Below are 13,501 nucleotides of genomic sequence, written 5' to 3'. Positions count from 1 at the left end.
GGCAGCTGCGTGATGGAGGTAGGACATCTCCAAAAAAGTGCCTGCTAGCTGACCCCTGCTTTGGCCTCCCTCGGTTCCTCTGGTTTTCTTACTGCCTCTTCTTGTTCCCTGCACAATCAAGTGTGCTTTGCTCCTCCAGGTGCAGCTCCTGGCTGCAGCCTCCTCTTCAGAAATCCTTCATTTCGTACCACAAAGGGGGTGTTGCAGCCGGTGTGGCCCTGTGGCCCTGGTACCATGTTTGCTGTACCCTGGCTATTTGTATTCTTTGGTAATTGCAAAGCCAGGGAATCTTATAAGAGGTCTAGAATAAAACCCAGCTACAAGTTAGCGTGCTTAGGGGTGTGACAGCAGGCACTATCTTATCCCACCTTTCCCAGGTTGGAAAAAGGTCCCTACGGAATAAATCTGGGTCAGTGGTAGCTTCTGGCAGGCTGTGGTGTGGCCTGAAAGGTCCCTGTGGGAGGAAGCAGTTTAAAGAGTGATTTAAGGGCTTTAAGGTGTTGGGGGGGAGGCTGGGGACAGGCAGGACCCATGGCCATCTGCACAAGGGAATGCCCGTCTGCGTGGAGGCTGCAGGGGAGTGATGTGTTGTAGGGGACCGGTTCCCGTCTGGTGGGGCTGCTGGTGAGCTGGTGACCTCTCTGTGTGTGGGGATGACACAACCCAGGGGAGATGCAGGTCCTGGGCACAGCACAGCCAGCAGTGTACTGGGGATAATAGCCACTGCGCTGTTTTGGAGGCGGCTCCAGGGGTACCGCTCCTCAAACAGGGCTTGTGAGCGTGTTTCAAGGCTCGGCTGCTGTGTCAGTGGCTCTGGGATCAAACAGGGGCACGTTGCGTAGCTTGAGTATTTTGCAAACAATTAAACTGCAATTTGTGCCAGCATGACTGCTCTTACTCACAAGTGATGACAATTAAATGAAGTGCAACGTTTAATGACCAGTATCTCATTTTCTAGAGGGCGATTGAGGTTTCTTTTTCACACTCTGATGCAAATTTCTTTAAACTTAAGATCTACTAAAAGGAAAAGGGAACGATTCATTTAAGACAAATCGCAAAAACTTGCTAATTCATTTAGGTGTGTGCTCCGTGTTGCTGCTGTCTTGCTGCTACAGGCTTTATTGTAGGTCTGAAAAAACTCTCACCGTGCTAAGAAGTTTGTGGGGGTTTTTTTCTGGACACCGAAGCCATGACCCTCACTAGAAACTATGCGAACACAAAGGGACAGCCTGACCGTGCAAGGTGATGCTTTTACTAGCAGCTGCTGATTGGGGTCAGGCACATCACAGGGGAGGATCACAGCAGCTCCCTGCTCTCCCTCTCTCTTCCCCAGATTCCCTAGCTGCAGTGGATGATTTAAGGTTAATGTTCCTTCATTTGTTAATTTAGTTGCAGCTATAAAAAATAGACATCTTACAGGGAATGGTAAGAGGATGTGCAAATTCAGCAACAAGAGACCGAGAACATTATATTCCTGTTGGTGGTTGTGTCTTTACAGGTTATAACAGACTTGAGGATGGACAGGCATCTCTCTCTTCTGGCGGCTGTGTCCACCACAGGCAGGTCTTCATTTCCAGCAGGACCTCTGAGGTGGTACCACAATACCAATTAGTTAGGAAAGATTTGATGTATTGAAAGATTTGGTAAGTTCAGACTATTAATGATTTCCAGTAGTAAACAGCATCTGTAGTTTTTTGCTCTGTGGTGTTCTAAAGGGCTGTGCCACCCTGAGCTGCTACCTTGTAGGAATTTCGGTCTGATGTAACTGTGAGCGGCTGGTGTTCGTCATTGGCTTCAGGATACTGCTCCTGCAAGGTCAAGTGAAATTATTGTGCCTTTGCCTTTTTCTATTTTAGCTTCAAAGAACATGTTCCTGTAGCTCCAAATTATTATGAAAATCATCTTTCACTACACTGAACTTTGAAGCTGCAATATTAACCATTTTATAGGCCTGTGATCGGTGTTTCTGTGGTGAAGACACAGCAATGTCCTCTTTCTGTTTTGACCCAGCTTGTTCGCTATTTTCGCACCCAATATTTTAATGCTGTCTCACCCTATGCTACACTCTACTTTTATAGTTCTTTTCTTTATTTGTGATTCAGATAACTTTTGTATTACCAACATAAGTTACTTCGATAACATATTCTATGTAAGAGAAATACGATGTTTTGAACTTGCTTTGTGGTTCTTTTACCATGTCTCCCAAATGATTTTATTTCTCTACTTTGGCACTAAATAAGACCTGGTTTTCTTCCTTTTTAAGGACATTGACTTACTGATTTCTACATGAAAAATTCACCAGCATTAAGACTACTCATTAGTATGCACAGCTATAGCACAGGATGTTTTATTTTTTGACAGCTCCAGCTTCACAAACTTCTCTGTAAACTGTGGGGGAAAAGCAGCCATTTTAGTACATAAGTGGGCTGTACTACAAACAGACACATTTCCCAAGCAGGAACCGATCTGCAAAATATTGCCACTTTGCATGAAATTAGGAATGAGATTGACTATCATATCTTTAATTAAATATGCTAAGTGAGTTGATCAAAAATGGCCAAGCTGACAAAATGAAAGTATCCTTGATCTACATCTAAAACATTTTTCAAAGGAAGTTGTAGCTTTTTATCATGTCTTCATATTCCAATAGCTGGCATTGATTTCAGCCAGTCAGCTTGCATCTACTGGTGTTGATAAGGAGACTTTGATAATATGTTGATTTTTTTTTTTTTTTTTTTTTTTTTTAAATCTATTTTTTCTCCCGGAGATGAATGGATTTTGGGTCACCTTGTTGGGTTTGCCCTTTTGTATTCAATGAGTGAGCCAGAATCTCCTGCCCCTATATATTTATTTACTTTTGCTGCTTTGGCAAGGTTATTGGCTAGATATTTTATCAGGGTCTATTTCCTCCGTGCCTCTGGCTTCTGAAAATCGAGTCTTAACTTCATCTGGTAGTTAGAACCAACTGCACAACCACCAGCAGCTCTGCAATGCTTGTCAGCTCACCAGAGGGGCTGCGGGAAAGGGAAGCTGCCTCTTGTCTTGGGACAACATTTTCCCCCACAGCTTTGACCCAGAAAAAACCGCAGTGCATTACCTTGCGGTCTGCTGTCACCATTTGTCCTCTCCAGTTATGTGCTTTCATCCCCTCGCCAGCTCCTTTTCCACCTGCCCTTTGAAGCACTGATGGGATATTTTCTTCCACCATTTACTGCAGCTCGTCTGAGGCTGGGCAAGGGTCTCTCCTGCCACCCAGGGACCAGTTTTTCTTCATCTGCTTGTCTGGTTTGGTATGCATGCATCCAGCCAGCAAACAAGGACAGTTTACTTTACAAAGAAATATGATTTTATTTATTACAAGCCATTGTAAATAATTTATTTGACTTTTAAATTATCCTCAGCATTGAACTCTCATCTGCTTTGCACATGGAAAGCAGCACTTACCAAACCGCCTTTATTGTCTGGGATATCCCCGGCCCACAGTCAAACCGTTTGATGTTCTTCTGACCACTTTCATTTTACGTTGTCCCTAAGGTTCGGCCAAGCTCCCTCGATTTCCCAAGCAGGCGGTAATTGCTATTCTGGAGGCTTTCTGAGCTGGCATTATACGGGCTGACCTCCTGACTGCCGTCCCAGGCTTTCTGAATCTGCCGGGGCACGAAACATGAGGGCGTGCTGTCTTTCTTCAGGGTCTCACCTGCAGGACGCGCTTGGTCCTCCTTATTCCTTGCCGAAGCCTTCTAGAGGCTTGTGTCAGTGTGCAAGGGACTTCACAGATGCCATGCCGGGTGTGATGCTCTAGAGCCTGTAAGCTCTAGGAGACCGTGAGAGATGGTGCTCTTCCATCAAGCTAGTTGGAAGTCGTGTACAATTTGAAATCAGTGCTGTTAGCTGAAAATAGCCTGGTGTTGAAACATCATTAGCTCTAATGTTAAAAAACAACTGCTGCCACTAAAGAGGTCATCTGTGGAGAGACTGTATCATGTGCAGCATCCCTTCTTTACCAAAGTGGACCCACGGAGAGCAGCTGAGGAGGGACCTCTCTCCTCGTGTAAAATACTGTGGTGTATCAGCATTACAAAGGTCACATTTTTCTTAATGCCCACACGCAGCACCACATTCCTTCCCAGAAACTGGTCTCTTGATGTTTGTTTTGTGTTTTAAACAAATTTCTGGCAAAATTTCTGGTATGTCTTTGGGATGTGTCTTTAATCTGATCCCACTTCAAGTTCAGTTCTTCATAGGCACTAGCTGAAATGTAGAAATAATTGAAAAGTTAATGGTTGGAGTTATTCAGTAATGAATAGGTTTGTTAAGTTAACTTGGGGTAAGACTTTGCAATAAAGACCTTTGCCCTTCTGTTTACAGGTACAGTCCATGCTGTCATCCGGGTTGGAGATCCTTTGTTGCTGTTTGTTCATTATTGGATAAACTAGACACACAGAAACAGCCAGTTACACCTACTTGATACACAGGCTCAGTTTTCTTAGGATGATAACAAGGCCACAATTTTACAAAGTCTATTCAAGTTACTGCTTTGGGGCAAAAGCAGTGTTTTGGGCTTGGGACACGGTATATATTGAAGACAGAAAGTTCTTGGATCAGACCTGTCCTCTGTTCTTTCAGCAATGAGCAAGTATGACCAAACCGTCCCCAGCCTACTGGGATGAATAGTGTCCTCTTAAAAACAAGCAGTCCTTCTCTTAGGCACCTTTGCTGTCTTTTAAAAGAGCAATATCTGAAACTTAGACTTTTTGGCTTCTTTCCCCCATTGCACACCCGTTCTGTGACTGCGAGCAGCTAGCTGGGTTTGCGGTGTGACTCCGCTGTGGTTTAGGGGCTGCCGGCCGGGATGGGTTTGGTGGCTCTTGCCTGAGTCCTCGCGCTGGCAGGAGCAGCGCAGCTGGTGGCAGAAGGTCCTGCATCCTTCCTTCAGCGGCTCGTGTTGTTTCAGTAAGGAACAGCTCTCGAGGGATGGAGCGCAGCCGTAAAGGTCCCATGGGGGACAGCAGAGTGCAGTGCAAAGGGCTGATGTCAGGCAAGCTGAAGCAGACTTTTTGACATAGACTTTAAGGTGTCTCGTGTAGCTATGTCGGTAAGCTGTTCTCTTTCTGAATCTTTTTGTTTTTAGCATCAATGCTTTGGACGCACCATAGCGGAGTAGTTCTCCATGTTAATCTCTTGTTGTGCACTTCCTTTGGTGGTTTTTGTTCAGGTGGTTTTTTTGGTGGTTTTGTTTGTTTGTTTGTTTTTAGTTTTAAATATCCCACCTTTAGTTTGATAGTTCAGAGAAGGTCCCTTTATTCTACGGTATGAGACAGGAAGAAGAGATGTTCCTGATCAGTCTGTACGAGACATTACTTCACGTACTTTTATTCTGTCTCCCTCATTGTTCTCTGAAGATAATAATCCTAATCGTTTCAATCTTTCCCAAATTGCCATGCCCTTGATCCTACCTGTTGCTCTACTTTGAATCCTCTGATGTTCCCTGTCTTTTTGAGATGACTGGACCACAGCAGTTTGCTTGAGGTTGTACCACAGATCTATGTCAAGATATTCTATCTTTTTATTGTTCTTCAACCTATCTTATCTGCTTGATTGTTTTATCTGCATGCTGAAAGGATGGAGTTGTTGAGCTTTCTGTTGCACAACAGAAAACAAGGCTGGGTGGCACTTGGGGGCAAAGCCAATGATCTAGGTTATTTCCTGAAGCATTCCTTGTATATTTGCCTAATCTGTTCCTAAAGATCTCTGGTGACTCCACAGCCCTATAGGCCACCCCGGTGTTTTGTGACCTTTGCTATTAGCAAGACAGAAAAATATCTAACCTAAAGCTTCCTTGCTGCAGTTTACATCTTATATACCTCCCATGGGCAGGGAAAACAGCTTTTTCCACTTGTCTGTGCAACGGCCTCTTACTTATTTGAAGACTCTCATCATGTTTCCCCTTTAGCATTCTCCTTGGGAACAAGTGCCGTTCATCTAGGCCTTTTTGGTCATGTTTTCGAGATCTCTTACCATTCTTACTGTCCTTTCAGACTGGGGCATGTCTTTCCTGAGCTTCGTGCCCCAAACGAGACAGAATCCTTCTAGCCGAAACCGTAACAGCACTGTGTAGACTGAATGGAAATGATTCCTTTGTGTCTTACAAGCTGTAAGCCAGTTCATACATAACAGCATGATGTGCACATCAGTTCATGTCCAGCTTGTGAACAACCGTGCTGCCCTACTAAACCATCTTCTGAAATATTGCTGTCCTGAAGCTCAGCCACAGATTCAGTGCAGGTCCTTTCCTCTGTCCTTACTGTGCTGAGCTCCATCTTCTCCGGCTTACTCCTAGACTATCAAGAGGAGGCTGAACCTGGACCCCAGCCATTCTTGCAGCCATCTTCAGCTTGGTGTAATCTGAAAATTTAGCAGTCTTCATCCTCCAGTTGAACCACTGAATAGTCTGGTACAAGTCCTGAGCAATTCCGTTCAATGCATCCTTGTATTTTGAAAGAAAAATCAGTCACAACTACTTTCACGAAGGGTTTAATAATTAGCTTCCGTTGGCCTTAGAGAAATTTCATGTAGTCCACTTCTCATTTTATGTGAAAAGTAATTTTCTCATGTGCCTGTCAACAGCTTTACCTTCTTGCTTTTCCCTGCCAAGATCCCCCCACCTGAAGCTGTACCTTAGCCATTTTTAATTTGTAAGGTATCTTAGCAGTTTGCCTTTTCTCCTAAACGCATAACTTCATGCAGATACAACAAACTTCTTTGGCCATTATATTGTCCATTCATTTAGCTTTTTTGAAGGTTCCTTTAGTCCCCTCTGGGGCCTGGTTAACTTAATAAATTCATACCTATGTTTCCTATTTATATCTATCGTATCCCAGTTTAGCATTCATCTTTTCCCAATCTGTACTCTAACAAACAACATGAAATGGATTTAGGATGGAAGGCTGAGGCCTTTGCTCTTAATCTGATGCCCTGATGAGAAGTGACCACCTAGCTTTCCTCTCCGCTTTCTCTCCTGAACAAATTCTGACATTTTAAATTGTCAAATATATTTTAGAAGACAGAGTAAACTTACATTTTTCCTTATTCCTTACCTTACTGATAAAATCAATAATTCTAAAAGATTAGTGAGATCTGATTTTCATTTACAAAACCTTACTTGTCATAACACGATCTTTCAAATATTTTGAAAGGCCATTCTGACCAATTTGCAGGTGAAGATGTGTGGCTGCACAGTTTTGCTGGCAGCCCAGTTGTTTCAGCTTCTGACAGTCATGGATATACTCTATGTGATCTGGAGAATGGTTAGTAGCCTTTATTATTCTGATGCAATTTTTGAGAGTACTACCCGAGGAGACCAGTAAAGGAAGGGCAACTCCATGATGCTTTTTATTATGAGACTGCAAAACCCTAAACCCTTCCTTCTTTTTTTTTTTTTGCTGTGTTGAGCAATTAACTTGCAGAATTCCAGTTCCAGCCTTTTAAGACCTTTTTTTCTCTTCAAGAATCAACCCCTGTTTGGTCTTCAAGGTCCATTTGTGCCCTTCTCATTTTCCCTTTCTTCACTGCCAGCTGAAATTTGAGATTTTCCTTTTTACTGTCTTTCATAGATTCAGCTTTCTATACTCTGTTGGCTTTCCTATTGGTTCAAATAATGTATGGAAACATCCCATTTAGCATAATGGCTTGATTCTTGTCACCCAGGGAATGTACATCCTATTGGGCTTCATTTTTTTCAGCAGTATCCATGTCATCTCCAAAAGAGAGATTTATTTTTTTTTTAACTTTTACTTTTCCTGTTTTAACTTTGAACTTTTTGTTAATAAGTGACAATCTCCCACTATTATCACTGCATCACAGTCTGGTATCCTACCTGCTCTTTGAATCATTGAGTCTCACTTTTAATTGGGTGAATGTCAGGCTTCTGAAGAGGTGTGAATCTGAATTTAAAATGCAGTAGTTGCTTTGCACAAACTCTTAGTGCATGTTAGGTGGTGCGATGCAGCCTACAACACTTTAGTGTGAACTAAGAGTATTGACACAAAGTAGATACGAAGCAGCTGGTTACTCTGCACTGAGTAACCTCCTCGCATGGACAAGCCTTTAGCTAACGGTTCAGCTAATGCTATCTTTTGAATTAGATCCACTGTAATACTTCAAACTAAAGAAGTCAGCTGCAGTGGGACACTTGGGAAAGATTAAGATGAATTAAGCAAAGGTGTGACATTAAATTGCATTAGTTAAAGCCCACCAATCCCCCGTGTGGATGTTCTCTCTTTTAGAGATAAAATATCCCTAGCTTCTTTTACATTTCATTCTGAAAGGCTTAATCCTAAAATGTTCATGCGGGGGTTTAAGGCCCTCTTACTTTCCCATCTGCAGTTAACTCAAATGTCTTAGGTAGACAGCCAATCTAAGTTAAGAGTAGATGTTTTTCTGCTCTGCTTATAACTTGTGTTTTAAGGCAGAGAAATTGGTTCTCTAAATTCTGCCTCATTGTGTCATTTGACAATTTGTGTTAGGCTGAGTACTATATTATCATCATTTTTGTTGCTTTTTCTGCCTATTAGGCATCTCAGCACGGGACATTAAACATCCTCTTTTCTTTTAATCTGGAGAATTATAATGCTAATTTTACAGGAATGCCGTGTGGGACCAAGTCAAACATATTAAAGATATCTGAATGTCTCGTGTCTACACAAAACCATCTTGACTGACGCTGACTTGCTATCTTTCTTTTTTTTCAGACAGGTATATCTCTCATCAAAACATTACTTTTCATTTTCTCTGGGATTTTTGCAATGTCTTCAGCTCAAGTTCTAAAGCACTTCAAGCTGCTGTATTATTGCAAAATAAATGAACGAGTCAAGTCAGGAGTGTTTGTGGCATTAGAAACTAATCTGGTATGAAGACTTCTTCAGGGCTCAGCTGGAAGCAGAACAGTGTTCTCCTCTAAACAGATTTGAGAACAGAAAAGATTTTGGGAATAAGGAAAAGAGCCAGGTGACTTGCATGCACCCTTTCCTTCTGACCAATATTAGCCATAATTAATTATCTTTGTTTACAAACATCAGATACGCAGGTATTTTGAGACACACCATATCATCACATTTCTCTGCATCAACTAGTGTCAGGATAAGCATACCGTACAACTGTGTGACTGATAACATTACGATTGATTCCTGATCTGCTAGCAATATAGGGCAATGCAGACTCAATTGAGTCAGGCTTATGGGGGATCATGAATTGAAAGTCTGCTATAAAAAAAATAATAATTAGAACACAAATTCAATCAAGGATGCTGAAATGAAGAGGAGCAATTTACAGACAACATGCATGGATGCTCAGACAATGGACTCATTCAATTTTCTGCATTGAATATTTGTGCTAGTTAAAGCCCTAGTGAAATATTTGAATTGAAAAAGAATAGATGGAAGGAGGTTTCCTAGCTTTCAATAGCAATTGTTCCCCAATTGCATCCACTGTTGAAATGTCAGGCATTCATCTAGGCATTTCTGAAGCATCATTCATTGTATCACTGGTACATACTAGTATTAACCAGGGCTACAGCGACCTTAGTGGTCCAAGGAAGGATGGGAGGGGAGGAGAGAAATTGAAGAACGCATTTAGTTTCCTTTCCGATTCAGTATCTGATAGCTCAATTTAATGCAATGGGATATTTGCATTTTTGAAGTTAGACATGTGCTTGGTTCTGTTGCTGAACAGGGAATGAGAGACAAATCTGTGATGAGTACTAAGCAGTGTTTATCTCCACTTCTGTGGCGACAAGCCATTTACAATAAACCAGTTTATATTTACTTCTTGCTCTCCATGCTGGATTTAGTCCTAATGATGGTTACTGTTCCTTTATGCAGTTATGATTTGGTACTCATTACTGTCAAAGGGTTTCCAGGCAAAATTGCAGCTCATGCACAGCGTATAGACTGGTGAGACACACAGACACTAAAGCATAAACTAACTTTCACATTAAAAGAATAACTCAAGTGGGTGGGGGAGAGCACATCTGCTATCTCGGAAAGTCAAGTTACTCTCATCTTCCACCAAAGTTATTAACTTCAATTCTTTGATGATTCCACAAGCACAGAAAAGGCTGGTTTAGCATTGTTTGGGAGGATGAATTGTGTATTTCCACAACTTATCACCCCATGCTTTATCTTGGATTTACCTTGGTTTTGAACTTTCTGTTTGCAAATACCTTTTTTTGAGAACATAAAGATTTTTCAGGCAGTGTTCTCCATATATAAACTACTGACATGAACTCTTCACTGATAATCTTAAGTCTGTTTCGAGACTTAGCATGTTTATAAAATACTCAGTAAAAATATTGATTGTTGACATGCAGATTGCTTTTCACATTTCCTTCGGCCTGATCCTGTAACCATGCACAGACATAGATATTTTTGTATTTATTTTTTTTTTTAACTCGAGAAAAGCCAGTAGTGTATGTTCGAAGGAATGAGACTACTACCTGGGACTTGCAACATCCACACCGGGAAGGGGAGAAGACAGACAGGTTGTATCCCTGAATGACAGAAAAGTAACAAGGAAACTTCACCTTGGGCAGAGTCAGTAGGACAAGCCACATCACTAGACTTTGTACATCACTCCAAAGGCACAGATATAAGGTTACACGGATACATGGAATTGGGGCTGGGGGGTGTGTTGGGAAGCTACACTTAATGGTTCTTGATCTACCTGTGGGCTAAATGACTGAGCAGTAGGCCCATGCTAACAATATTTTCAAACAAACAAAAATACTTTCTGAAAAATTGGAAGGGCATTTAAAAAGAGTTACAAGGATAAAGCAAGACCTGGAAAATAGAGTTAAAAATTTGGATTCATGGCCCTTGAACCCAATAGCTAAAACTAATGATTAGAAGCTCAGGCTAGATGAATTCAGACAAATGCAAAGGTGTAACTTTAAGAGTTAGGCTAAGTGGCCATCTCGAAAACCTACCTAACTGGTGGATTTCTCTCTCAAATTCCCAGACTGGATCTTCCCAGATCAGCTGCTGCTTCACTAGAAGTTACTGCCTTGATGCCTTAATTTCTGAGTGAAATCCTTCCGTTTGTTACGCAGGAGGTCAGATGAGACGGTTCTGCTTGTTCTACGCAGTTACTTCTGAAGCCACTTCCTGCTTAAGACCTTTTAAAACACACATATATTCTCCAACAATTCCCCAAAGCCACCCTTTTTAATATATAGCCTACTTGTGCTTCCTATTTTTCTTGGTTCCTAGATTAATACAGAAAAGGGAAGAAAAAAAAACAACCTGGGGGGTTGGTGCCTTTTACTTTCCATTATTTAGCCCTCCTAAAAAAAGGAAACTGAAACGTACTGTGCTCCACGCTGCACACACATTGCCTTTTAGAGGGTTTCTCATGGGTGGGCAACTTCTGGAACTCAGAAGGGAGAGGGAAGACTCTATTAAAGCCTGTTAAATTTTTCCCTAGGGAAAAGCAGAGTTTGTCTGCTATTTACAGAGCAGCATCAGAAAAAAAAAAAATGTAGGTCAAAATGCAAGTGCTCCTTTAAGCTTCTCAAGCTACTGGCTTTATATATTCCTTTTCCATTTTGTTATGTCAAAACACTAATATTAATAAATAAACACCACAGTATTAAATGTGTGTCAGAACACTAATACAAACACCGTCAGTGCCATAGCTGTGTGACTTGGTGAGGAACTACCATCATTTGAAAATGCAGGTGGCAAGGAGGGAAAGGTCCAAGGTCTGACATGTCCCTTGACTACCCCTGCCTCAGCGGGGGGGACTTCCAGATGAACAAAGCACTGTAAGATTCTCAGTGAACTTGACAATTTGTAGGTGCTCAGTTCCTCTTAAAACAACAACAGAAACCCCCTCCCTAACCCAAACTGACATTTGAAAATTGGAGCATGTCTTGATTAAGGTCATAGAAGAATGGTAGGGGAGTAATGAACAGAACCCAAATATGCTGAGTCTTACTTTTCTGAATTAAATACAAGACAGTCTTTCTTCTTCACATTACACTGTTAATTGCCAAACAAAATTTTTTGAAAAGCAGGTTCCAATTGATGTGTCCTTGGAGAAAGAGTTGTGCTCACCCTGCAGAAAGCTTTAATTCCTCAGTGTATTTTAAAATAAGGTTTTAGTGCTGAGCTTCCTGACTCAGACTTAATGAAATTCAAAAGATTTTTTTTGACAGGTAAAAATGAATAGAGTCACCAAATTAATTGTCTTTGAAAGGAAAAAAAAAAAAATATCAAAGCTGCATAAATGTACATCTTCCCTCAGTTTCTGAAACTCTGTTTTTGGAAATTAAAGTTTCCCATTTTGTTCAGCAAGCAGGTTAATGACACTTCTTGTATTTATGTAAAATTGTAGATGACTGCATGAAACGTAGCCACATTTTATTAACTCCTTCCTCTGTTCATACAGATTGAGTACTCGATGCAATTATTTTGAAATATACCTCTTGTATAAAGTCAGGGCAGACCTTCAAACTGGGCCCTAGCGTCATTAATATTTCCTTCTTAATGCAACTTCTGTCACTGTAACCGGATGGCACAATCTATGACCTGCATAAGGATGCAGAACCTTATTAATGCATCTCGTTAAAGGAACTAGAAACCCTACATGAAGCTGACTCACCAGGCAGATGCATCTTACTTCTAACAGGACCTGAATGAAGGGCATAAGCCTCATCACAGAGACAGGGTGATCCTGTAGGACAACCTGGGAATAACTAAGCTTGTAGCAAAAGGCTTTGGGCTGCTGCTGATTGAATGACTGACTCACAAAGCTAAGCCCGACGAAGCTGGTAAATTTTACCCAACAGAGCTTATGCAGATTTTGGCTTCAATCCAGCAGAGCACTTAAGCACATGCTTAATTATAAGCAAGTGACATAAAGCAATTTAGTTAAGCGCGCGCTTAAGTGGGTTGCTGGGCTAAAGGCTTTATTTAGAGAAACGTGGAAAAGTTGGTCACCCTTAAAAGAAAGAGATGTAGTTGAGAGATGCAAGAGAGACCAAGACACAGTCAAGGTTGTAAAGGCGCAGACGGTTTGGGTGGAGAGTTATCCCAAGGAACGCCCGGCCTTTTAAGAAGATCTGGCCTCTAGCAATTCTCCCAATAGTGAACCCCCGTGTGGGGTCACGGAGGACATCACGATCACGGCGATTACAGCGCAGAAGCCTCATCTCGGGGCTTCTCGATGGATTTGGAGGCGCCGGGAGTCCCACAGCCACCACCCCCCCGAGAACTCCGGTGGTCCGGGGCCTCCCGCGGCCTCCTGCGCCGGGCCCGCACCCCTCCGCCTCAGCGGGCCTCGGCCGAGAGAAGCGGGGTGCGTCGGGCCGAGGGGAGCCGGCCTCAGTGGCGGGGATGGGGGTTTCCTTCAGCCCCCGTCCCTGGCACCGACGCCGGCGGTTCCGGCCCCCTCTCCTCCGAGAGCCCCCGCTGCAGCGACGAGGACGACGACGACGACGACGGGG

Source organism: Accipiter gentilis, chromosome 1, assembly GCF_929443795.1.
Source record: "Accipiter gentilis chromosome 1, bAccGen1.1, whole genome shotgun sequence".
NCBI lineage: Eukaryota > Metazoa > Chordata > Aves > Accipitriformes > Accipitridae > Astur > Astur gentilis.
This window is presented reverse-complemented; position numbering follows the sequence as displayed.